The sequence below is a fragment of the Felis catus genome, chromosome A1 (genome assembly GCF_018350175.1).
Source record: "Felis catus isolate Fca126 chromosome A1, F.catus_Fca126_mat1.0, whole genome shotgun sequence".
Taxonomy (NCBI): Eukaryota; Metazoa; Chordata; class Mammalia; order Carnivora; family Felidae; genus Felis; species Felis catus.
Genome location: NC_058368.1, coordinates 170079044 through 170106007, shown reverse-complemented (window position 1 = coordinate 170106007; position 26964 = coordinate 170079044). Strand labels below are relative to the sequence as shown.

At 35.8% G+C, this 26964-nt stretch overlaps 1 protein-coding gene and 1 long non-coding RNA gene across 12 annotated transcripts in view; one reads left to right on the top strand and one right to left on the bottom strand.

Annotated features, from left to right (window-relative positions):
• TMEM232 (transmembrane protein 232) overlaps positions 1-26964 on the top strand; it is a 211178-nt gene that overhangs the window by 162418 nt on the left and 21796 nt on the right. The window lies entirely within an intron of this gene.
• The window catches only part of LOC111561780, a 41226-nt gene continuing 24585 nt past the window's right edge, over positions 10324-26964 (bottom strand). For both annotated transcript variants that reach the window (XR_006583607.1, XR_006583606.1), the window contains exons 6-7: positions 13147-13354; positions 10324-10424 (exon numbers count right to left, since the gene is read on the bottom strand). This is a non-coding gene — a long non-coding RNA (uncharacterized LOC111561780). The remainder of the gene's footprint in view (positions 10425-13146; positions 13355-26964) is intronic.

The window sequence follows — 26964 nt, the reverse complement described above, 5'->3', positions numbered from 1 at the left end:
TTGTCTGTGCCTCTTGGATTTCAATGCCTTTTTCCTTCCCCAGATCTGGGAAGTTCTCAGCTATTATTTTTTCAAGTACACCTTCAGCACCTTTCCCTCTCTCTTCCTCCTCTGAAATACCAATTATGTGTGTATTATTTCTCTTTAGTGCATCACTTAGTTCTCTAATTTTCCCCTCATACTCCTGGATTTTTTTATCTCTCTTTTTCTCAGCTTCTTCTTTTTCCATGATTTTATCTTCTAGTTCACCTATTCTCTCCTCTGCCTCTTCAATCCGAGCGGTAGTTGTTTCCATTTTATTTTGCAGTTCATTGATAGCATGTTTTAGCTCCTCCTGGCTGTTCAGTAATCCCGTGATCTCTGTAGCAAGAGATTCTCTGCTGTCCTTTATATTGTTTTCAAGCCCAGCGATTAATTTTATGACTATTATTCTAAATTCACTTTCTGTTATATTGTTTAAATCATTTTTGATCAGTTCGTTAGCTGTTGTTATTTCATGGACATATTTCTGAGGGCAATTCTTCCGTTTTGTCATTTTGGATAGTCCCTGGAGTGGTGAGGACCTGCAGGGCACTTCCCCTGTGCTGTGGTGTGTAACTGGAGTTGGTGGGTGGGGCCGCAGTCAGACCTGATGTCTGCCCCCAGCCCACCGCTGGGGCCACAGACAGACTGGTGTGTGCCTTCTCTTCCCCTCTCCTAGGGGGGGGATTCACTGTGGGGTAGCGTGGCCTGTCTGGGTTACTTGCACACTGCCAGGCTTGTGGTGCTGGGGATCTGGCGCATTAGCTGGGGTGGATCGGCAAGGTGCACACGGGCAGGAGGGGCAGGGTCAGCTCGCTTTTCCTTCGGAGATCCGCTTTGGGAGGGGCCCTGCGGCACGGGGAGGGAGTCAGACCCGCTGGAGGGATGGATCCGCAGAAGCACAGAGCTGGGTGTTTGCGTGGTGCAAGCAAGTTCCCTGGCAGGAACTGGTTCCCTTTGGGATTTTGGCTGGGGGATGGGGAAGGGAGATGGCGCTGGCGAGCGCCTTTGTTCCCCACCAAGCTGAGCTCTGTCGTCCGTCCGGGGCTCAACAACTCTCCCTCCCGTTGTCCTCCAGCCCTCCCGTTCTCCGAGCAGAGCTGTTAGCTTATAACTTTCCAGATGTCAAGTCCCGCTTGCTGTGGGAACACACTCCGTCTGGCCCCTCCGCTTTTGCAAGCCAGACTCGGGGCTCTGCTTGGCTGGCGGGCCGCCCCTCCGTCCCTGATCCCTCCCGCCAGTCCGTGTAGGGCGCACTGCTTCTCCGCCCTTCCTACCCTCTTCTGTGGGCCTCTCGTTTGTGCTTGGCTCCAGAGAATCTGTTCTGCTAGCCTTCTGCCGGTTTTCTGGGTTATTTAGGCAGGTGGAGGTGGAATCTTAGTGATCATCAGGACGCGCGGTGAGCCCAGCGTCCTCCTAAGCCGCCATCTTCCGAGGATCCTCTCCATAGATAATTTTTTAATGTTAAACTATTCTTGCATTACTGGTATATTCTACCTCATTTTTTATCACTACTACCAACAGTACTTTTTAATGATATATTGGTATTTTTACATAGTTTTTACCTATTTTCTCAGTATCTTTGTATTATTTTCTTTTTCAGTATGCCTAAATAAAAGTCTATTTTGGGATTTTATGTTTTTCCAATCTCAGCATCTGTTTCTTTTTAGGGTGAGTGAATATGTTCCTTTTCTCATTACTTACTTTTTGGAAACCATATTGTTTAAGTGTTATGTGATTTCTTAAGTTTTTAATATTGAAAATATTTTCTTCTCTTTTTTGAACCTATTTAAAATTGTAGGTTTTTACTGCCAAGAGGATTAGATATTTAGAATAGTTCCTGCCAAATAATAAATGTTCAGTAAATGACAGCTATTTTAGGTATCTATTACTTCTTCTATTTGCCCTTTATATAAATTTTAAAATTAAATTGTTTTCACATTTTTCCTCTTGAAATATTCTTCTCCATAATTTTTTAGAATAATCTGGGTGTTTATATTCAAGGTCATGTTATCCATTTATTTTTGAGATACAGTTTTTTAAGAACAGTTTTAAATTCACCACAAAATTGAGTAGAAATGTTAATTTTTAACAACCTTAATTTTTTCTACATTATTTTTAACATTTTTGTATTGAGTTTTACAAGTACATTAAAATTATTTAAAATTAACTCTAGGCTTTATGAAATTTTATTTTTCACATTATTTCAGTCTGAAGATGGGTGTTGATCCTGGCTGGGACTTTTCTCTTCTTTTATACTCCAAATTTTAAGTATCTCTTTTCTGTACCAGATCAAATCATCTCTTTTCTGTACCAGAACTTCCTTCGGCCCAAAAGGTTTAAAATTTTGTCTCTAGTCTCAATTGCTAATAGAAATCAACTGTAGTCTTGCTTCAGTTATACAAATGGAAGGAGAACAATGCATAGAAAACCAAAGGAAGATCTTTGCTATCTGGAGTTAACAAAGTTGCATTTCTCAAATAACAGAACTCAGTAAGATATGTTAATTTTCCTCTTCAAGGCTTCTGCTCAGCACTATATTCAGTTCACTAGCACTCTTGAATTCTGTTGACAAAATATATTACAATACACCGGTGTCTCTCCTCTCTACTGTGAATCCCCAAGTCCAAGCCCTCATCATCTTTTGCCGTGATACTTAGAGTAACCTCAACGCAATTTCTCCATTTCTAGTTTTGACCCTCTTGAAACTTAGTCTGTACTTTACTATTGGACTAATATTTTACCTCACTGAATGAATTATTTATCTATGAGGTGTCCCCTCATTCTGAGTAGAGAAGTAGAGACTGGGTTCTTGACATATGATCGATCTCTAAAAGGATAAGAATCACTCCATTCAAGGATAAAATTGCCCTCATTTACCTTGTCTCGTGAGTAATACCCACGTCAGTAGTAATTTTTGGAGTTTGTGAAGAGTTCCTGGATATCTCGGACCACATTATTTTCCCAACTCAGAAATCTTACAGCACTTAGAGCATGCCCCAAAGATTAGACCTAAAATTACGTTATTTTACATGGTTTGTATACTGATAATTTTATTACCATGTTTATTATTACTTCCCATTGTTTAAAGTTAATTTTCCTTCAGTATCTCCTTACTCTGTAATTTAGTGTTTGCCTTTATGTTATTTCCAACATTAGATTGTAAACCTGTTGAGAATTAGGATAATATATTTTATTCCTGTGTTTTCTGCATTCATCTGATAATAAATGTTCAAGTATTCTAACTGATTTATTAATAAGGCTAAAATGGAACTCTTGGATCAAATAATTCCTTTAAGGGTATAAGTAATTATAACTCAAAGTACCTTATATTATTTTGAAAAGTAGAGGGCACAGCACATTGGAGCAAATATGTTTGAAATAGTGAGCCAATGAATCATGATTTGAGTCTTTACAAGAATGAAAAATGTTTTCCCCAATGCTTTTGATTAAATTTAATGGATGGTACCAGAGCAACTCAATTAGGTTAACATGTCTGGAAAAATAAAATAGTCAATTTGATAGTTAAATATAGACCCTGGTTCTGACATTAAAATCAATACTAAATAAAGCAACATTTTTTCTCATTACTCTCTTTCAAACTTAAAGAGATTATAGTTTTAAAAATAATTTTCACTTTAAGGGCCAATTGTTCAGGTTAAATTTATTAGCAACATATGTTATGAGGTAGCTGTGATATAGCATTAATGATACTTTAATTGTTATTGAAAAACTTTAGTTCCAGTTTTAGTTCAAATACTAGCTATGTGAATTGAAGCAATGGATCTGTCAGAGCCACAATTTCTAAATATGAAATTGGAATAATTCTATATGCCTCATGAGTTTCATGATATTATGAGGATTAAATGAAATAATGCCTATGAAAAACATTTCTATACTTAATAGCATTTCTAGAGAAAAATAATTTTTTTATCTCAAGAGATAATTTAATTTTAATAATTTCAAATTCTTATTTAGCCTATAAAAAAGGTCATGTCCTGAAATGTATTTTCTAAATAGAAACACCTTTATGCTAACTAAGAAACTTGCTTTCACATACCCTTTGATCTGCTAACTAGGCCTTCTGACAATCAACAAGATAAAGTAATTTATTTACAACAAAAACTGTGACAATAACGTGTCTCTTTGCTCCAGGTAAGGCTGTGAAAGAGCTTATGTTAGATTTTCTACATAGATTATAACCTGGTAAAAGGTCAGTACCCTATTATATTTGGATAATTGTTTTGCATAGAGTGGATTGAGGGCCGCCAGACTAGACCTGCTGTAGAGACAGTGGCCTCTTGAACTTCTGTTCTAAGCACCTGCCCCTCAGTGGTGGATTCTCTTTATAAACAAGAACCCAAATATAACATTTGTTACAACAAAAGAAACACAGTAACTGCTTGCTGTAGTTCCAGTGAGGAAGACAGGATAAGGAGGAGAGAATGTAGCTGATGGGCTCACATCTGTCACCCTTCTCACAGTGGCCTCTGTCTAGACTTGAGGATCACTCACGATCACTGTGGCTTTCTGTGGCTTTTCCCACAAATGGCCATTTTTATGGCCACCCCAGCATTCTTTTGATAAACTTTAGCTTGTTGTATGATTATTGTTAGCATGGAATATGATTTTCTGTTCTACTTTGAACCTACTTGTGGTTAGGAGTGTGTTTCTTAGAGGCAGTGTAGTCTTTACTTTACTTTTAGTCTTGTGTAGCCAATCTGTCAATCTTTACCATTGAATTGTGGTGTTCAGGCCATATACATTAAATGCAATTATCAACATGGGGCACATGGATTTTTCACTTGTGTAAGTGTCTGACTCTTGATTTTGGCTCAGGTCATGATCTCACAGTTTGTGAGATCAAGCCCTGTATGGGGCTCTGTGCTGATGGTGAAGAGCCTGTTTGGCATTCTCTCTCCTCCTCTGTCTGCCTGTCCCCTGCTCACTCTCTCTCTCAAAATAAATAAACATGAAAAAATAAATGTAATCATTAATATGATTTGGTTTCAGTATGCTACTATCTTTGTTTGTTTTCTTTTATCCTGCCCGTTCTTTGCTGCCTTTTTGTTCTTTTTTGTGCTTATTTTTTAATTAATTGGGAGTTAATTGAGCATTTTATGATTCATTTTATCTCCTTTGTTGGCTTATTAATTATAACCCTTTGTTATTTATGTGGTTGCTTATATGGGTCATGGTATATACATCTTTAGCTTATCACAGTCAGCTTCCCAGTGCTATTACAATACTTCACATATCAACACTATACTTTTCTTTCTTCCCTCCTGGCCTCTGTGTTATTCTTGTCATGAATTTTACTTCTGTATGGGTTGCAAATCATCCAAAAGATCCTGCAATTTTTATTGTAAATAGTAAATCTAGTAAAAGATAAAAACATAATAACCACTTTCTGCAATTCTAGCCACCAAGGTGGGATAATGAAGAGAAGGAGAAAAAGTGATTGGAAATGGACTATTTTTGGTCCTGTATGAACACCAAGGATTGTTTTCTCTAATTTTTTCCAGTGTCTGTTTTTCCAGGCCCTGGTAGTTCACTCACATGCATGGGTTGACCATCACTCAGCTGAGTGGGGCCTTCTCCAGCACCTTGCCCTGAAAACTCTGGCTGTTTTGGCCTCCTTGTCCAATCAGCTCCATTTCTTCAATTCAAGCAACCGCTGAGTTCTTCCTGGATTCTCCCTCCCTACACCATGGTTTGATGACTTTGCCTAGGCAGTGAGTTAGGATAATGGGACCTCATCTGTTTCTTGTCTTTGAAGATTACTGTCTATCATCATTTGATGTCCAGTGTTAACAATAGGTTTAAAAATCTGTATTTATCAATTTTACTTTTTTTTAAAAAAGCAATTTTTCAAACAGGAACATACATAAAATTCCATTACTTCATCTTGCCTGGAAGCTGTCATTCATATTAAAAACTACAATATATAAGGGATGGAATTTTATAAATGGTACCATAGATATCAAAATGTTTCTTCTCTATGGATATCCAATGGATCCAGCACAGTTATTGAAAAAGAGAAAAAGATAGCCTTTCCTCACTGCACTGCAGGATGACCTTAGTCATAAAGTAAATAACTGTATGTGAGCGGTCTTTTCCTAGACTGTGTTTTGTGCCACTGGTCTGCTTCTATATTTTTAACTAATATCATCCTCGGAATTTCTGTGACTGTATAATAAATCTTTTTTTGTATAATCTTTTTAAATTTTTTGAGATTTTTAAATTTTTGAGAGACAGAAAGAGAGCATGAGCAAGTGAGAGGCAGAGAGAAAGGGAGATACAGAATCTGAGAAGCAGGCTCTAGGCTCTAAGCTGTCAGCCCAGAGCCTGATGCAAGGCTTGAACCCACAAATTGTGAGATCATGACCTGAGCCAAAGTCAGACGCTCAACTGACTGAGCCACCCAGGCACCCTCTATCTAATGACTCTTGATTAAAATATTTGTTCTTCTACTTTAGGATTGCCTTAAGACTCTTCAGGCCTTTTAGTTTTCACACAGATTTTAGCATTAGCTAATGAATGTTGCATAGAGGAATTAATCTGGGAAAAAATACTATCTTTAGAGTATTGAGCCTTTCAGTTCATAATCATAGTACATTCCTAAATTTACTGAGATGTTCTTTAATATCTGGTGATATTCAGTATATAATCTTAAATACTTTTGTTAGCACTGTTTCTAGATATTTGACTTTTTGATATTTTATAAATGTATATTGTTAAAATTTTTATTTGCTATTTGTTGTCATAAAGAAATGGCAGTGTTTTGTGAATTTTGTATATAGTAGCCTTGTTAAATATAGACATTGTCTAAAAATTTATCTATGGATATCTTTTTCTTCTATGTACAACAGTCACTGAGGATAATAATACTGTTTTTCTGTTCCTTTCTTCACCCCAGCACTTATGTGTTTTGTATACTAGTCTCTCCTCATTATACTGGGCTTCAACTTATAGTTGAATAGAAGTGATAACAGTGTGCATTTCCTGAATAAGTCCCAGTCTCATGGATAAAGGTTTCAATGAATCATCATTAAATGTGGTATTAGCTGTGGACTTAAAAAATCATCTTTATCAAGTTAAGAAGTAATTCCTTTTCCTTAATTTACTAAGATATTTTTTATTATGAAAGGATCTTGGGTTTTATCAAACATACTCATATATCTCTTAAAATGATATGTTTTTTTTTTTTTAATTTTTTTCAACATTTATTTATTTTTGGGACAGAGAGAGACAGAGCATGAACGGGCGAGGGGCAGAGAGAGGGAGACACAGAATCGGAAACAGGCTCCAGGCTCTGAGCCATCAGCCCAGAGCCTGACGCGGGGCTCGAACTCACGGACCGCGAGATCGTGACCTGGCTGAAGTCGGACGCTTAACCGACTGCGCCACCCAGGCGCCTCAAAATGATATGTTTTTTTATTCAATTAAACTAATAAATTACACCACTTGATTTTTGATTGATAAACTGAACTTGTATTCCTGGAATTATACCCATATGGTCATGATATATTACGGTTTTTATATACCACTCAAATAGATTTGCTAATGATTCATTTATCATTATCGCATCCCTGTTCATAAGTAATATCATTAATTATTAGTCTTTTCTACATTTATATTTAAAGTTATGCATTTATTTAAGGCAATAATTTTGGGTTCAAATGGTGTTGTCTCAAAATTAACATGTTGAAGTCCTAACCCTCAGTACCTCAAAATGTGACCTTATTTAAAAGTAGAGATACTGCATATGGAATTAAGTTAAGATGAGGTCATACTGGAGTAGAGTGGGCCCCTAATTCATTATGACTAATGTTCCTATATAAAGGGGGAAATCTGGATGCAGATAAATATACAGGGAAAATGTCATGTGAAGACAAAGGCAGATATCAGGGTGATATAGCCACATCCAAGGAATGCCAAGATTGTCAGAAAACCACTAGAAGCTTAGACAGAAACATGAAACATATTTCTCCCTCACAAGAAAACAACCTTGCCGACACCTTGATCTTCTTGTCTAATAGCCTCCAAAACTGTGAGACAATAAAAATCTGTTGTTGAAGCCCCTTAGTTTGTGGCACTTTTTTTTTTTTTTGACAGGAGCCCAGGCAAGCTAATACAGATCTCATTTGAAGATTTTTATATTTTGCTTTCAGTAGTTGTAAATATGATATACTTAAGTGTTATTTTCTTTGTATTTATCTTATTTTTTATTTGTAAGATTTTTGAAATATTTCATGAGTTTTGGAACTGATGGCTCTCATAGTTTGGAAACTATGCTGCCAATGCTCCTTTGATTTTCAGAGGTGTTCTGCTAGTGTGTTAGCTTCCCACACTGCACAGTTTTAGAATTTGGCAATACTTCTAAAGAAAAACTGGCTGGATTTTGAAGCTCATCAATTATTCAGTTTTATCTCTCCAGCCTTACAAGACCACCAGAAGTTCTCCTAGTTTTTCTGTCTCCCACCAGTATGCCTCTACCCAGCAAAGCCCAGATTTTTAGCCTCTTATTCTGCATTCACAATTGACAAGTTACATGGAGAAATAGTATCTAAGAAGGATTAGCTGATCTCTTTGGTCATATTCCCTTGAAAACCTTTCTTAACTGGTCTTCAAAGTTTTAGCCACTTTAGCAAAGTGAATGATTTAAGCTTGTTTTCCCCATTTTCTTGGCAGGAGTACTGGTGTGTCACCATCTTCTTTAATTGCTTTTCTGGTTATAAACATACATATTTTTCATAAAAAATGAGAAAAAGAAATAAGCCCTCACATCCCTCTTCCTATCACCTTTAGGTAATCATTATTACTATTTTAGTGTGTTCCCTTACAGATCTACTTTTTGGAGGTGACTTACCCAGTAAACACACACACACACACACACACACACACACACACACACACACCCTGTACACACTGTGGCTAACCACTAAGATATCACTGTCGCCTTATGAACTTCAAAACCCAGAAATACATATTAATGGATAAGGGGAGAAATTACACTTACCAAAAGATCCTCATTCAATCAAGTTACTTTATTCTTCTGAATGAATAAACTCATCTAAAGAAAGAATGGGTAAATTTAGGAGGCTAGTCAGCAGTGGAAGCAGAGAAAAGTGAGCATCGTAGAAAGCAGCCCTAATCTATCTAATTTCCTTTGCTCTGATCTTTTGCTCAATATGCAAACTTAAAAAAAAAACAACAAAATTGCTTTCCTGTGTGGAATTGCCTATAGGGAGAGATTATGCTGCTAAATTAGTTCTTTTTGTAAATCAATATCTGGCATTCTGTTTTTGTGCATCTATTTTTTAAAACTTAGTTTATATGAATCTCATTAGCGAGTGATCTACTTTCCTGCATTGATAAAACTTGCATCTGTCTCAAAAGTACAGAGGTAATAAAATGGTGGGGATCTGTCACAGTAGCTATTCACTTTTCTCAGGCAACAGCCAATTTCTCCACAGATGTCTTTCCAATCAAATGGCAGTATTCACTTAATAATAAGTAACTTATTTGTTTTGCATAATTGTGATCATTTTGCTTATAGAATTTTGCAATCTGCTATTTTCAGTTATTCTTAGAATGTGAAGGTTTTCCCAACTCATTAAATATCCCTAGAATGAAAATGTCATGTGGGATTTTTCTGTCTTGTTCATTGCTATATCTTATTGGTAACATACAAGCTAATGCATATGGTAGATATGCAGTAAATATTGGGAGAATCAATCAATAAACTATTATTTTCTAGCCAGTTAGTAGTATTAGTACCATACTGCCAAGCAGGAATTTTAAGTTAAAAGAGGATATAATTTGTTGTTGCATTGTGCTGGTACTACATATGCCTAGAAGACTGTTAGAAGAAAATATAGAATTCTGATAGGGTTGAATTTAGGGGAGCCAAATAAATCCCAAGGATTTGTTGGCTAATCTTCTTCCCTTCCAGAAATTTGTTATTAGTCATTAGAAATAGAATTTTACTGATCTTTCTATAGCTGTTTCAGATTGGAAGTGGTGCTGTCCCACCCAAGTCTGGCTCTGCAAGAGCCTATTGTATCCCCCCGCCCCCTGCCAGGTTTTTTAACGACGAATTGGATGTCTTAAACTTATACATCACTGTCTTAAACTTACACATACAACACAGTAGTTTGATTCACATATTTTGTGACATGATTACCACAATAGGCTCAGTTAACATCCATCTTCTCATATAGATAAAGTAAACAGAAAGGAGAAAAGAAGGAAGAAAAAATTTCCCCCGGTGCTGAGAACTCTTAGGGAATACTTGCCCAATGACGTTCCTATGTGTTACGTAGCAGTGTTATCAATAGTCACCATGTTGTACATGACATCCCATCTTGCTTTTACCAACAATGCACTGATGAGTGAATCTGTAGATAGATGGTTGGGCACATTTGATTATTTATTTAGTTTAAGTTCCTAAATTAGTAGCTGTGTATTATGTGTTAGACGTTTGGAATTGCCGAACTGTTAAAGCAACCTTTAAAATGTTAATTTATACACCAAAATACTGAGATGGCAGTATACTTAAATGGCAAATTGAAATTGAAATTTTCTTTAAACAAGAGGTACTCTAAGGAGAATAAGAAGTAACGTTCTGGTACATTCAGATCCCTTTACTGAAATTGGACCCAGCTGACATATTAGGCAGCCTAACTTCAGGGCTGGTTAAGGGTCTGGGCTCTAGACTACCCTTTCATGGACACTGCCTTGTCATATGATGTTAACTACCAATCATAGATGACACTGATGGAATGGCTTAAGAAGTTGAATGTGACAGCTTTGTCAGGTAGAGGTCCCAGTGACAAATAGAAAGCTAGACATAACCACAGCTCTGAGGAACTTCCAGTTTGATGCCTCACCGATATAATATTTTATCAAGACAGCTTCCCAACCAGGCTGATCTTCCTGACCTGGTTTTCCCTGTCTTTGTCTATCAGCATATTCATTTGACAGTGTGCTAATGCAGTGTTAGAAAGTAAAGGCAGATTTCCCACTCTGTATCTACATTGAAAATCTTTGCCTTTTGGTAGTGCTTTTCTTGGTGTGGTTTGTTTGATAGTTTTCTTCAGGAAAACTGTCTGCTGATAAGGATGCTACTGACTTAGGGAAGCCTGTCCAAGGCTTTGGCTGATTTCCGGTGAAAGTATTATCAGGATAGGCATTAGCATGTTTTGCTTTTAATTTCCCCCCTCAAAGTCCTTGGAAAACATTTGCAGTTAGTGAGCTGGAAGAATGGAATTTTATAGTAGTTTCACGATCTATAATATGCGCTAGTTTCATGGTATATATAAGTTTAACTCTAAGGTCTTTCCAAATGCTATGGTGATTCATATTATCATGGTTATGTCTCCTGTTCAAAATGTAAAGTTCCTCTTCATTTATATTCTATATGGAATGATTTCTCTCATTATATAAAGATGTTTTGGAATATGAGAACTGTATATCCTCTGACAGATGCTGTGTGGTGCACCTGAATAAATGTGAACTTAAAGGTCATACCATATGTTAGCAGGGCTGGACTCTTAGGTATCATTTACATTAATGCCATACTTCCAGGTGCAACCACCTACACATTAATGCCATTTTGAGCAAAGTGGCAGCACAGTCTAGATCCCAGACTAAATCTGGCCCTCCATGATGTCTTATCAAGCTGTGTAGTTTTCTCCCTTGTTCTCCTCTCCCCATCTTTTCTACTTTTCAGCCCCCATCAACATAGTCCCAAGCTGCTGACTCAGGAATTGAGTAATATTATTGTCCCATAGCAATAACATTGCAAGTCTGTATTTATTGTGTAGCTTTTGCCCATTTTCACTCATTTGATATTTACTGAGCATCTACAATTTGTCAGGTACTGTACTCTGCTGATAAAAGACTGAAGAGGCAATTTTCTCCTCTCTGGCTCTTTTAATGTGGGAATAAAAATAACTATATTAAAAATAACTGTTATCATAAGTTCAGTGTGTGGGAAGTGCTATGAAAAAGTTCAAGCAATGGAATGAAAAGTTAGGCAAAATATGGCTTCCTTATACAGGAAGGTTCTCTCAGAAGAGGTGATATTTGAGCAAAGACCCGGATGATGAAAAGAGATAGTCATGTGAATTCTTGGAGAATGAGTATGTCAGATAGCAACCACAAAGGCCTTCAGATTAGAACAGTCAGCCTGGTCTGTGGAAGGGGCAGCAGGAAGGCCAGTGTGATGGAGAACACAGAGGCGAGAGGAGATACAGGGACATTAGGTGGGAGGGTGGCACTGTAGGGCAGGTGAGATGTGATAGAGAGTCTGGAGGAGGGAAGAAATAGTGGAGTCAGAGAAGAGTGTTTAAAAGTAGAACTGACAGTAAATACTGATGAATTGGAGATGGACAAAAGGAGGGGAAATGGGATCTTTGGAATAAGTCCCATGTGTCTGAACTTAGCAAGAGGGAGAACTTTGCCATTTCACTAAAATAAGAATGACTTGAAATGAGATCAAGGGAAAAGACAGGACTGAATGGGCAAAAATAACATGTTTGGGACATAGAAAGTTTAAGAAATCTAATAAACATCCGACTGTGATATATGTAACAGCATTTGTGTGTGTGTATGTATGTGTTTGTGTGTGAGAAGTAGCAACATATCCTCAAAGATGATTTTTAAAACATTACTTCAGAAATGATTTGAGCAAAATAATATTTGTAATATTTTGGGAATAAATGTTTAGCATTCTAATGCAAGTATTTGGGAGGGGGGATAGCTTTTTATTTTGATACAATATCAAACAAAAGAAAACTTGCAAGAGAAGTACAAAGGATATCCATATGTATCTTTTTCTGGAATCATAGATTGTTGGCATTTTGCTGCATTCATTTTATCATGCAATGCGTATTACCTGTCTATACATCTATCTATTCACACAGCCACATAAACACACATACGATGTATGTATGTCATACACACATACATTTACCAAACCATGTGAAAGTAAATCTCAGACAGCATGTCCCTTTATCCCTAAATATTGCAGTATATTTCCCCAGAACAAGAACATTCTCTTATATAAACACAGAACAATTACCAAAATCAGGATATTGAAATTGATACAGTACTAACCTATAATTCACAGTCCATATTCAAATGTGTCCAATTTGTTTTGAAAGTTCTTCTATAGCAATTTTTTTCCCCACGCTCCAGGATGTAGTCCAGAATCACACATTGCATTTGATTGTCATGTCTCTCTTGTCTCATTTGGTTTGGAACCATTCCTCAACCTTTATGTTGTTTTTTTTTTAATCTTGACATTTTTACAGATGACAGAAAACTACATTGTAGAACAAAACATGATAGGAGTTAAATTTTTCCTCATAATTAGATTCAGGTTACTCATCTTTAGCAACAAAAGCACAGAAAGGATATGTCCTTCTCAGTGTATCATATCAAGGATATTAGTCTATTTGATTATTGGTGATTTTAATTTTCAACTCTTGGTTAAGGTCGTGTCTAATAGATTTTTCCACCATAGACTTACTCTATATTCTATCGGTAATTAATTTATCAGAAAATATTTTGATACTATCTTAATACCTCGTTTGCTCTTAAACCTCTACCCACTAGTTTCAGTATTCATTGATTTTTTTTGTTTCATATTTCTTGCACAGCAATCACAGTTGCAAAATTTTCTATCTCTATTGTTTCTACTGCATTTAGGAGTCATCTTTCTTCCAAAAGAGCTTTCCCTTTCTCCTTCTTTACTTATTTATACAATTATTTACTCATTTATAACCCTTATTTATAACCCTATAATTTTATTGATCCTTGTTTTTCTCAATGAGTTTTAATCTGTTATTGTCATCGTTACTTGGTCTTGTATATTGCCTAGGGGAGACCTTCAGTCAGATTCCTGTGTCATTTTGATATCTCAGTATTTAAGAAAAAAATTTTTTTTACATTTATATATTTTTGAGAGAGAGAGAGAGAGAGCGCGCACACACACACACACACACACACACACAAGCGGGGGAGGGATAGAGAGAGAAGGAGACACAGAATCCCCAAGCAGGCCCTGAGCTGTCAGCACAGAGCTGGAGGAGGGGCTCGAATTCATAAACCGCGAGATCATGACCTGAGCCAAAGTCGGACACTCAACAGACTGAGTCACCCAGGCGCCCCTCAGTATTTTTAAAAAAGTGCTTCCAGACTTTCTAGAACCAGATACTTTTCACCTTCTATGTTTCCTGCCCAGTTCTGAAGTTAGCCATTTCTTCAAGGAGCCCTTGTTCCTTTTAGTGGGGAATGATACTTAGAAACCATTAAGAAACCAAGGCTCTTGGAGTCTTAGCACGGCAAGTACATTGAAGAATATTAGGAGGTCCTGTTTCACAGCTGCTGATTTTTAATGTAAATGGCCACTAAGGCATGAACTGGTAATATTTTTAATTCACTAGTATAAGGGAAAAGACAGGACTTGTTCCTAAGATTAAAAAAAAATTTTTATTTTGTATTTTTAAGATCAAACTTAGTGCTATGTGTCTTTGAAGCTTTGTGCACCTTTTGACATTAAGAGACATCAACCTGCTAATGGATCAAAGAACAAAAGCTTTAGTGCAAATAAGAGTTGGTCCTTGTAGTCTACAGAGAGTTCTACTTTCCCTAGCATCAGGGGGCAAGGAATGCTACTGATATAGTTGAAAATAACAGAAAGTTGATGTTTCCAAGGCAATAGCACAAAATGTGATTTCTAATATCTGTATTTTCTACAGGTAAGTATGTAAACAAAATAATAAGGCTGAAACAGAAATGTGCCTAAGTCAATTTCTACATATACCATCAAATGGTCTTGTGGCCTCAAAGATGCCTGATAATCATCCCAAAGGCTTAATTCTTGTTAACCTCAAAGAGACACTCATTTTGATTTCACGTAATACACAGTGCTGGAAGTAAAGGGAAAGAAAATAACTCAGTATAACATAACTGCAATATTTCCTATTAGGCAAAATTTATATGAGTCACTTAAGCAAATATTTGGAGTGTTTTAGGTACAAGACTTCTAACCAAGCTAGCATAGGAAGTACATACTTGAAGCCCCAGAGCATGTCATCCCTTCTAACTGCTCCAGACACATAGGAGGTACATAAAAATGGTTTTAAAAGTAAAAATTCATAATCATACAAAAAATGAGGACAACCTATCCTTATATAAAAAACATAAAAGAAATGGAGAGTAGTGAGTGGGGATCAGCATGGTGGCCAAAAGCCGCTAGAGACTTCTTTGGGTTCAGCTGCTGTGGGGTATCAGAGAATAAAAGCACCCCAACATAAGATGGGGAGGTGTAGTCAGGCCTACTACTATAATTTCTGTCAGCTTCCCTTCTCTCTTCAAAGGGGCTGAAGATAGCTGCTATTAATCCTGCCTGAGCCTACACTTGAGATCAGGCTGCATTCCCAGGAGATTAAGAGGACACAGATACAAGCTCTAAATGAGGTACTGAGCTAAGATTCTCTTGGCTCATTGATTTACAGTATCTTCATATCACTAGAGAAGGAGAGCTCCACAAAGCCAACATGTGACCTTATTTTGTATTAGAACACTAGAACACTGCGACAACCTGAAGAAAATGGTTGTAAAAACAAAGACACAGGAAAGGTTGAGCAAAGAAAGAGAGAGAAGGAAAACAAGTGATGGGTGAAGAGAGAAATTAAAACATCAACCTAAAATTAGCTTACAACCAAAATTCCCACCAATGAATACTACAAGAGAACTAGCGAGAAAATCAACAGTTGAAAGATAAATTAGGATGAAACTAGAATAAAAGAAAAAAATAAAAAACAATTATAATAAACACACACAGGATCTTTAAGAGATCTTTAAGACAGGATCTTTAAGATAAAGGAGAACTTGCTTTATAAGAAGTTATGATAAACAATGGCAGAAAAACACGATTCCCAGCTTTAAGGAGTTTATCGTGATAAAGATTCTGTCTCTAGATAGATGACAGATCAGGATATACTACCTTTGTCATAATTTTGAGTGAATATATATAGGCTACTGACTACTTTGCCACCATGTGCATGTGTTTTGATTGGATGTGTGTATACACACACACACACACACACACACACACACACATGCTTGTTCTTTGCCAATATGTGCAAAATACATACAAATTTTAGAATGCATTATAATATATATTACCTAACTGTGGCATTTGTAATTTGTTTTCCTTCTTTAGCAATATGGTAATCATGATGATTGATTTTTCAGTGTTGAAATGGCATTCCTGAAATAAAACATACTGGCTCATAATTTATCATCTTTTTTTTATATATTCCTGAACTTGATTTGCTATCATTTTGTTAAAAATTTTATGTCTGTGTTCATGAAAAATATTTATCCACAGGTTTTTTTTTTCTTGTAACACATTTTCTGGTTTTAGTATCTCAGCAGTGCTGCCTCATAATATGAATTAGAAAGTGTTACTTTCATGAAGAGTTACTGTAGAATAGATATGATTTCTTTCTTAAAGGTTTAGGAGAATTATTGAATCCAATGGGTTCAGTATTTCCTTTCTTGGAAGGATTTTAAGAATTCAGTTCCTTTATATATATTAGAGTAGTCACGTTACACTGATTTCTTCTTGAATGAACTTTGATAGTTTTTGCCTTTCAAGGAATTTGCCTATTGCATCTAAGCTGTTGAATTTATAGGGATTAAATAGTTTGTAATATTATATTATCATTAGAATGTCTATAGGATCTGTAATAATGTTTCTTTTTTTAGTTTGATATTGATAATTGGTAGCTTCCATTTTTGTGTTCTTTTGCTTGGTAAGTCTTGCTAGACGTTTATAATTTTTATTGATCTTTGCAAAGAAAAAGCATTTGATTTCCATTTACTCTATTGTTTTTTCCACTTTCAATTTCATCGATTATTGCATCCATATTTATTTATACTTTCTTCTACTTAGAGTTTAATTTGCTTTTCTTTTCCCAGTTTCTTTTTTTTTTAATTTTTTTAATGTTTTTATTTATTTTTGAGACAGAGAGAGACAGAGCATGAGCAGGGGAGGGGAAGAGAGAGAGGGAGACACAGAATCCAAAGCAGGCTCCAGGCTCTGAGCTGTTAGCACAGAGCCCAACGCGGGGCTCGAACTCACAGACCGTGAGATAATGACCTGAGCTGAAGTCGGATGCTCAACCGACTAAGCCACCCAGGCGCCCCTCCCTTCTTAAAGTGGAAGCTTAGATCACCAATTTGGGGCCTTTTCTTTTTTCTTTTTTTCTAATGTAAACATTTACCTTTAAACATTGTTTTAACTGCATTTTACAAATTAAAAAAAATTTGTTTTCTTTCAATTTAAAATGTTTTCTCATTTTCTTATGACTTCCTCTTTGACTCATGGGTTGTTTAGGAGGTGTAGTTTAATTCCAAGTATTTGGAGATTTTTCCAGATACCTTCCTTTTACTGTTTTCTAATTTAAGTTTTTAAGTAGTCTTAGAATGGACTTTTTATGATTTTTATTAAATGTATTATGGTTTATGGCTCAGAATACTGTGTCTTGGTGAATCTTCCATGCCTACATGAAAATATATTCTGTTGTTAGTTGGAATGTTCTATAATGTTAATTACATAAAGTTGATAGTGTTGGTTTTAATATCCTTATTAATTTTCGGTTTTTAATTTTCTGGTTTTAATATCCTTATTAATTTTCTGTCTGCTTGCTACACATTAATTGCTGGGAGAAAATTGTTGAAGTGTCCAAGTATTATGGATACTTCAAATCTGAAGTATAGATTTGTCTATTTCTCTTTCACTTCCATATTTGCTTCATGTATTTGTAAGCACAGCTTTTAGGTCCATGCATAATTAGGATTGTTTTTATTTTTAGTGAATTGATTTCCCCCCCCCACCATTTCATAATGTCGTTTTTTTTTTGTTTTGTTTTGTTTTTTTTTTTAGCTCTGGTAATGGTTTTTGTTCTGAAGTCTAGTTAACACTGCTTAAGGTGTTTGTTTTATAATATTGGTCTTATTTCTTGCCTTATGGTATTAAAACAGAGTCTTGGTTGTTATAAAATGAAACAGTGAAAGAACTAAACAGGTTGACTAAAGCTCAGGGAGTTCAGACAAGGTAATAGGGGCTCAAATGAGAGGCTGAGATGAGGAGATTAAAGTGTTGAGTGGCTGAAGGCTGTGTTACACCCAGCTAGTTAGTGGCAGAGGCAGGGCTAAGATCCTTAAACTGGGTGATCTATAGTTTCACCCAAACTAAAACATGTTTGCCAATGAAGATACCCTTAAGGAGCACCTTATTATCCAATAGTTCTAAAGTTAAACAATAGAGATTTAAAGTGAAGTATCTTACACCTGGGGTTGTCAGAATGGGGACTCTACTTCACTCTGGTAATAAATTGAAACCGCTCATTGTGCTACAGGGAAATACACCAAAAGTAATTGTAAAATCAGTTCCACTTTCCATATTTTGATCTCACGACATCAGTGAAACAATCAGTGTGTGATAGCAATGCGACCCTCAAATAAAGTCAGCTCCAGTTTTTGGTGCGGGGGCTTTATGAATTAGCTATTAGCTTTTTTGTAAAGCACCTGGAAAACCAAAAAGTGTCTGTTAAGTACCTCACACACGGGAAAGAATATATGCATGCACATGCAGTGTTTTCTATCATATTTGGAACTGCCCTTTATCACTTTTGCAGGAGAAATTATGGTTGACAAGTGCAGGTGGTCTAAAATCGTTAGTACATTGCTCTTTTATTTTTTTCTTCCAATGGTGTCTTCCTCCTAAACTGATTAAAAACACTAGGTTATATGTTGGGAAATTTTTTTGTGTTAAGATATCTTTTTATTTCCTGTCCTATCTTCCATTTTCTCTTACTCAAATTGCTACAGTAATCTTGGAATTTTTATAGCTGTCCCTTTTAAGATACATTTTCAGAATCTGCTTAGAGAAGACTTGATGGAATCTATTTTCTGTCTCAGTAGGAGAATCCTAATTTGCATCTCCTCATGGCTCGTTGTGGCCTAAATTGATCTACACTGACCTGGTTCATTTTAAATCAATTCAAAGTTTTTTTGTGTGTGCACACAGAACCAACTACTACCTGTACTTAGAGGCTGCAAAATCAATCCCAAGGAAATTTAAGCAGTCCGGATGGGTTCTTCAAATAAAAATGTACTGTGTTATACTGTTTAGAATTGAGAAGGGCACTGAGGTGAAACTAAGAAGCTACAAGAGTTTAACCAACCAACTAGTCAAAAACTGTATCAGTTGTCTGGTACAAAATATATTTTGTTCCTCCTAATGTCTAATTATTAATCATCTGACATTGCTATAAAATCAGTTCATGTACCATGTCATACTTAAGTATACTTAATATTTTTGTGGCAAGGGGGACAACTATTATTCTCCTAGAGTCGTAAAGATCGTACTAGTTTATTTCCTTAAGCCAAGATTCTGCAGACACTTTAGAAGTGAGATGTTTAAAAAAAAAATCTCAGTCTTCGATAGTTTACTTTGCTAGAACATGCTGTGCTATTGAGCCAGAGTCAACAAAAATAATAGTTGGAACTTCTTTCAGTATTTTAGCACTTTCTTGTAACAAATTTTCTCTTAAGCAAGCTTCTGAACTATAAGGAAATAACAATTATAATTCTTGTTTTTAGAAAAAGATCTCATACTGGAAATATATCATACTATTGAGCTTTAAAAATACCAAGTGTGCAATAAATGCTATTCATAAATGCCCATAACATTAAGGATGAATAATAAGTGCTATAAGGAAGGTAAGGCTATAGAAGGAAAAGAAAACGTCTTGCTGGAAATAGGAAATGTTTAATTAATGATATGTCACTGCCACAATTTACTTGCACTTGTGCTAAGCCTGAAAAAGTGAGGGTGAATCCAAGAGTTATATACTTCAGCAAGATTGAATGGGCAATAGATGAGATGAATCAAATGTACAGAGATTTGGAGGTGATGAGATAATTCACGAGGCTATTTCAAAAATACAGGTGAGGCTTGTGAAGTATGAATAGAGAGTAGCCAGTAGTGATGAAGACAGGTAGAAAAATGAAAATATAACTTGGGCCACTATTTGTATTTGAAAAGCAAGAGAGGGAGAAGAGTAAACTGACTGGCTGACTGACTAGGTTAATTAACTACTAACTTACTAAAGCAAGCCAGAGATGTTTAGCCTAGATAGTTCAGAAGTTGATAGTGCTTTTTTACCAAAAGAGAGAAGAAAGAGGGCCAAATTTTTAGAAGGACCCATTAAATTCTTAGCCTTTTGAAGGCAAGAACTGACTTTGTAGTCTAAAAATTTGATACAGACGAGGTGCTACATAGTCATTTAATGAATGATGAATGACACTAAATTAACTTCAGTTTTAGATACACTGTGCTGAGTTTTTGGTGTCACAAGGTGTTCAAGTAGAGGTGCCCACCAAGTAGTTGCAAAGGCAGAAGCAGGGTAAAGAGGTAATAAAAACTTCCTGGGGAGAGACAGTAGTTATATCCACATGATTATAAGGAAGGAGGTAACAGCAAGGAGAGAAATCTTTGGAATAATCCCTATAGTTAGAGGGAAGAAAATCCAGAGAAGACAAAACCCCAAGTAGAAGAGGGAGACTAGAAAAAAAAATCTTAGAAAACAGAGAAATAATTTTAAAAGGGGACGGTTAGACATATTCAGTGGCACGGACTGGATATGTTGAGAAGGAAGAAGAAAGGTTAAAAATTAGTTACATTTATTTTACTTTGTAGAAGGTTTTCTTTCTTTCACTATTTTCCTTTATAAATGTTTATGGGCATGAATACATAACAATATCATGAAAGAGCAAGTTGCTCTTAATTTGGCATATCTCCTTCCAGTCATTTTCAGTGTATATGGAAATAGTCAATGGACAATGCATTAGTTGTCAAATGTGCCATTTGTCAATATAACATTATGGTCTATGAGCTGTTTAATGATTTCTGCCTAAATTTCAACTTCATCTAGAAACAGTGTTGCAACTCTTGATATTTTAATGTTTGATTTTTTTTCTAACAAATTATCTTAATTCCTTTTCTTTTTAAAATGTAGTCTAATTTTAACAGTTTCTTTTAAGTTACACTTAATTTTTCCCTTGGCTATTATGGAATTAATGGCATTTACTTTTATTGTTACAATTTATATGTCTTCTTTTTGTTTTGTCTGCTGTGTTTTGTAGGATTTCTTGTTTTTATTGTGTATTTTCTCTGTAGAATTTGTTATTCCTATTTTTATTTACCCCATGCTTAGGATGGCATATATTCATTCTATTTTTAATTCTTTTCATTATTACATTCCAATTTCTCAAAAAATTCTATATGTCAAAAATTACGAGTGTACAAAAAATATTTTGCATCATATTCTCCTTTTGATTCTTTCCCCACTCTGTGTAAGAGACATATCTGCGATGTAACACATTTTACTTCTTCTCCATTTTTTCAGATTTTAAAACTATTTTAGAAGTCACGTCAATATAATTTAAACATAAATTATACTTTATGTAACACTATTTTTATTCAATTTTGTAACAAATTTAAAACAATTAGACTGAAATATATGTTTCATTTGATTCAGTGTTCACTGCTAGTAGAACTATTGGCTGGATGATAGTTTCTGGAACTACATAATAGATCACTGTCCTCAAAGAACATAGAGTCTAATGGCTTTCTCCCAATGTAACTATTCCTTCTTGGTCTCTATTTTGGTTGAAAGCACTCTGAAACTTAGAGTTAACTCCATTCTTAATTTCTTAATGTAAGTATTTTATAGAAAGTATAGTAGTGTTCCAGGGAAGATGGTGGAGTAGAAGGATCCTAGCCTCACCTTGTCCCAAAGATACAACTAGGTAATGGACATATCAGTGTCAATAACTCAGAAAACAAGTATGGACAAGAGTCCACATCAAATAGGGTAGGAAGGGAAGAGACCAGGAAGGAAGGTAAGGAGCTAAGCAGACCTGCAGGACTATTCTCAAGATGGAGGGTCTTTGTGGACATAGGGAAGGGAGAGAAACAGACCCTACACCTCAAACCCCAGGCAAAGGGAACTAGAATGGGGAAGATGTAGCAGTAACATTTGGCTTTGAAAACGAGAGGGGCCAAATTTCACGAGTTCTTATAATCAGTGGGCCTTAAAAGCTGGAATTTTAAAAATCAGAAGGCTCTTAGAAAAGCTGGGAGAGGGAGTCAGCACCATTAAAGAGACAGCACAAAAAACAGCCCCACAGAGATTAGCACAGAAGCAGCAGTTTGAAAAATACCTGGGAGGGAGATTTGTCTACTAATCTCAGAGAGTGTGCTGGAGGGGCAGAGACCATTGGGAGACTTCTCCAGTAACAAGGGGATGGCAGGTGCCATTTTCCTTCCCCAATCTGCATCCTAGACACAGAGATACCTATGGGAACCACCACAGCACAGCACTCACCACCTGACTTGCTAACAGCGCATGCTATGCCACCTTGTTCTGTAGACATGGCCTTTCCAGCCAGGCCTCAGCTCCAGGTTACCTCCCTCAGCAAACTGTACAAAACTTTGCTACACTGCATCCCAACTCCCTGGGCTTCCTTAGATCTTCCCTCTCCAACCTGGCCTGCCTAGGGCCCTGGCAGCTACAGACTTCCTCCCACCAGTGTGAACTACTGACACTGCATGCCCCGCCCCTGCAGTTTCTTGCCGTTCCGTGCTATTGCATCACTGGCAAATACCTGTTCTGACTCAACTTAAACTCAAGTGGCCCAAGACTGCCCCTAACACAGGGACCAAACCCTGTCCACAATAGGCAAAGAGAGCCATCGCAGATGACTGGACTGAGGGCAAAAGTGGCTCAGCCACGACAGCAGGGTACATAATGCAATACATACCGGAGACACCCTTGAAGTGCCAGGTTCTGGTAAGTAGGGGACATTGGACTGCAGGGCATTACAGGATCTCTTTTTCATAAGACCACTACTTTTAAGTTCAGGAGGCGTATCTGACTTTCCTAACAGATACAGAGGGAGACAGAGTGAGACAAAATGAAGAGATAGAGGAATATATCCTAAATGAAAGAATAGTACAAAACCATAGCAAGAGACCTAAATGAAATGGAGGTAACATGCTTGGTAGGGAATTTAATCATTGTAAAGATACTGACTTGATTTGAGAAAAGTGTGGAGGGACCCCAGTGAGACCCTTAACAAAGGGATAGGAAACATAAAAAATAACTCATTAGAAATGAACTATATAAATAAAGTTAAAAATACACTAGATGCAATATATAGTAGACTAGAGGAAGCAGAAGAACACATCAGTCACCTAGAGAACAGTCACCTAGAGACATCAGTCAAGCTGAACAGGAGAGACAAAAAACAATAATAAAAAATGACAATATACTAAGGGAACACAGCAACACCATCAGGCATAATAACATTTGCATTATAGGGATCCTAGAAGAAGAAATGAGATAAATGGAGCATAATGAATTTGAAGAAATAATAGCTGGAAATGTCCTGAATCTGGGGAAGGAAACAGAAATCCAGATCCAGGAGGCAGAGAGAATCCTCAACAAAATTAACCAACAAGTCCACAGTAAGACATATAGTAATTAAAATAGCAGAAAGTAGTGGTAAAGAAAGAATTTTAAAAGCAGCAAGATGAAAGAAACAGTTATATACAAGGAAACCCCATAAAGCAATCAGCTGATTTTTCAGTAGAACCTTTACAGGACAGAAGGGAGTGGCTTGATATATTCAAAGTGCTGAAAGAAAAATACTCTATCCAGCCAAGAATACTCTATCCAGCAAGGCTATCTTCAGAGTAGAGGAAAGGTGAAGAGTTTCACAGACAAACAAAAGCTAATGTAACTCATGACCAGTAAACCAGCCCTACAAGAAATGTTAAAGGGGACTCTTTGAGTAGAAAGGAAAAATCATAAGCAGGAGTAAGAAAATTATGAAGCACAAAGGCAGTAAAATTGAGTATATCTACAAAAATCAGGCAAGAGAGTCACAAAATAAAATGAAGTAAAATATGATACCATATACCTAAAACATGGAGGGGAAAGGAATAAAGAATGGGTTCAAACTTCAGTGATTACCAACCTAATATAGATTGCTGTATGTAGAAAATGTTATATACAAACCTAATGATAATATTAGGTAATAAATTAGATAATAAGCCACATATCAAAAACCACTGATAGATATGCAAAAAATAAAGAGAAAGGAATCCAAGTATAGCACTAAAGAAATACGGTAAAACATGAGAGAAGACAGGGAGAAAAGAAACAGAACTACAAAAACCACCATAAAACAAGTAACAAAATGGCAATAAGTACATAGCTATTAGTAATTACTTTGAATGTAAATAGACTAAATGCTTCGATCAAAAAACGTAGGGTGACAGAGTAGATGAAAAACAAGACCCATTTATGTCCTGTCTACAAGAGACACATTTCAGACTTAGAGACACATACAGATTCAAAGTAAAGGGATGGAAAAGCATTTGTTATGCAAATGGAAGTGAAAAGGAAGCCTAAACATATTGTTTATATCAAACAAAATAGACTTTAAAACAAAGACTACAAGAAGAGACAAAGGAGGACATTATATAATCATAAAGGGAACAATTCAACAAGAAGATACAAACAATGTAAATATTTATGCATTCAACATGGGAGCTCTTAAAAACATAAAGCAGCTAATAACAAACATAAAGGAAGTAATCAATTGCAATACAATAATAGGTGACTTTAACACCCCACTTACATCAATGAATAGATCATCTAAACAAAATCAACAAGGGGGCAGTGACTTTGAATGACACATGGGACCAGAGCAATCTATCAGATATATTGAGGATAATCTATCTAAAATGGAATACACATCCTTCTTGAATGTATATGCAACACTTTCAAGAACAGATCACATATTAGGCCACAAACTAGTCTCAACAAATTTAAAAAAGATCAAAGTCACACTATGCATCTTTTCTGATGATGATGCTATGAAACTAGAAATCAACCACAAGAAAAAAATCTGTAAAGAACACAGATACATGGATGTTAAATAACCTGCTACTAAAGCAATGAATGGGTCAACCAGGAAATAAAAGAAGTAAAAAAATAAATGAAAACACAATGGCTCAAAATCTTTGGGATGCAGCAAAAGCAGTTCTAATAGTGAATTTTATAGCATTACAGGCCTACCTCAAGATGCGAGAAAAATCTGAAATAAACAACCCAACCATATACCTATAGGAACTAGAAAAAGAATAGCAAACAAAATTCAAAGTCAGTAGAAGGAAGGAAATAAGAGTAAAGCAGAAATAAATGAAATAAAACTAAGAAAACAATAGATTAGATCAGTGAAACCAGAGGCTGGTTCTTTGGAAAGGTCAATAAAATTGATAAACCTTTAGCCTGAGTCATAAAAGAGAGAGGGACAGAAATAAAATACACAAAATCAGAAATGAAAGAGGAGAAAACATCTGACACCACAGACATACAAAGGATTATAAGAGAATATCTTGAAAAATTATTAACCAACAAATTGGACAACCTAGAAGAAATGGATCATTTCCTAGAAAAATATAACCCCCCAAAACTGATTTAGGAGAAATAGAAAATTTAAAGAGACCAATTATCAGTAATGGACTTCAATCAGTAACCAAAAACCTCCCACCAAACCAAAGTCCAGGACCAGACAGCTTCAGAGGTAAATTCTAGCAAACATAGAAGAATTAATACCTATTCTTCTCAAACTATTCCAAAAAATAGAAGTCAAAGGAAAGCTTCCAAATCCATTCTATTGGGCCAGCATTATTCTTATACCAAAACCAGATAAAGACACTACAAAAAAAGAGGACTACAGGCCAATATATCTGATGACTATAGATGCAAAAACCTTAATATTAGTAATATGAATCCAAGTACAGCAAAATAATAATAATTCACCATGATCAAATGGGATTTCTTTCTGGGATACAAAGGTGTTTCAATATTTGCAAATCAATGATGTGACACATCATATCAACAAGTGAAAGGATAAAAACCATATGATCATTTCAATAGATGCAGCAGAAAAAGCATTTGACAAAGTACAACATCGATTCATGAAAAAACTTTCAACAAGGTAGGTTTAGAGGGAACATGTCCGAACATAATAAAGGCAATATATTAAAAACCCACCGATAACTCAATGCTGGAAAACTCAATGGAATCACACTCAATGGTGGAAAACTGAGAGCTTTACCCCAAAGGTCAAAAAGAAGACCAGGATGTCCACGCTCACCTCTTTTATACAACAGTGCCAACAGTCCACAGCAAATCAGACAACAAAAAGGAATAAAAGGCATCCAGATTAGTAAGAAAGAAGTAAAACTTTCACTATTTGCAGATGACATAACACTATATATAGAAAACCTTAATGATTCCACCAAAAAACTACTACAACTGATAAATGAATTCAGTAAGGTCACAGGGTAAAAAATCAATATATAGAAATATACTGCATTTCAATACAATAACAATGAAGTAGCAGAAAGAGAAATTAAGAAAACAACCACATTTATAATTGCATGAAAATAACAAAATACCTAGGACTAAACTTCACCAAGAAGGTAAAAGAACAGTACTGTGAAAACTATCAAATAGGAGTGCACTGGTCATGAGCACCAGGTATAGAAGTGTTGTTGAACCACTATGTTGTATACCTGAAGTTAATATTACACTGTATGTTAACTAACTGAAATTTAAACAAAAACTTAAACAATGTTTTTAAAATTTAAAGAAATAAATAAATTAAAAAATACACAACTCCAAAAAAATAAAGTACTATTATGAAAAAAATGATGAAAGAAAATTGAAGATGACACAAAGAAATACAAAGACATGGAAAAATAAATATTGTGAA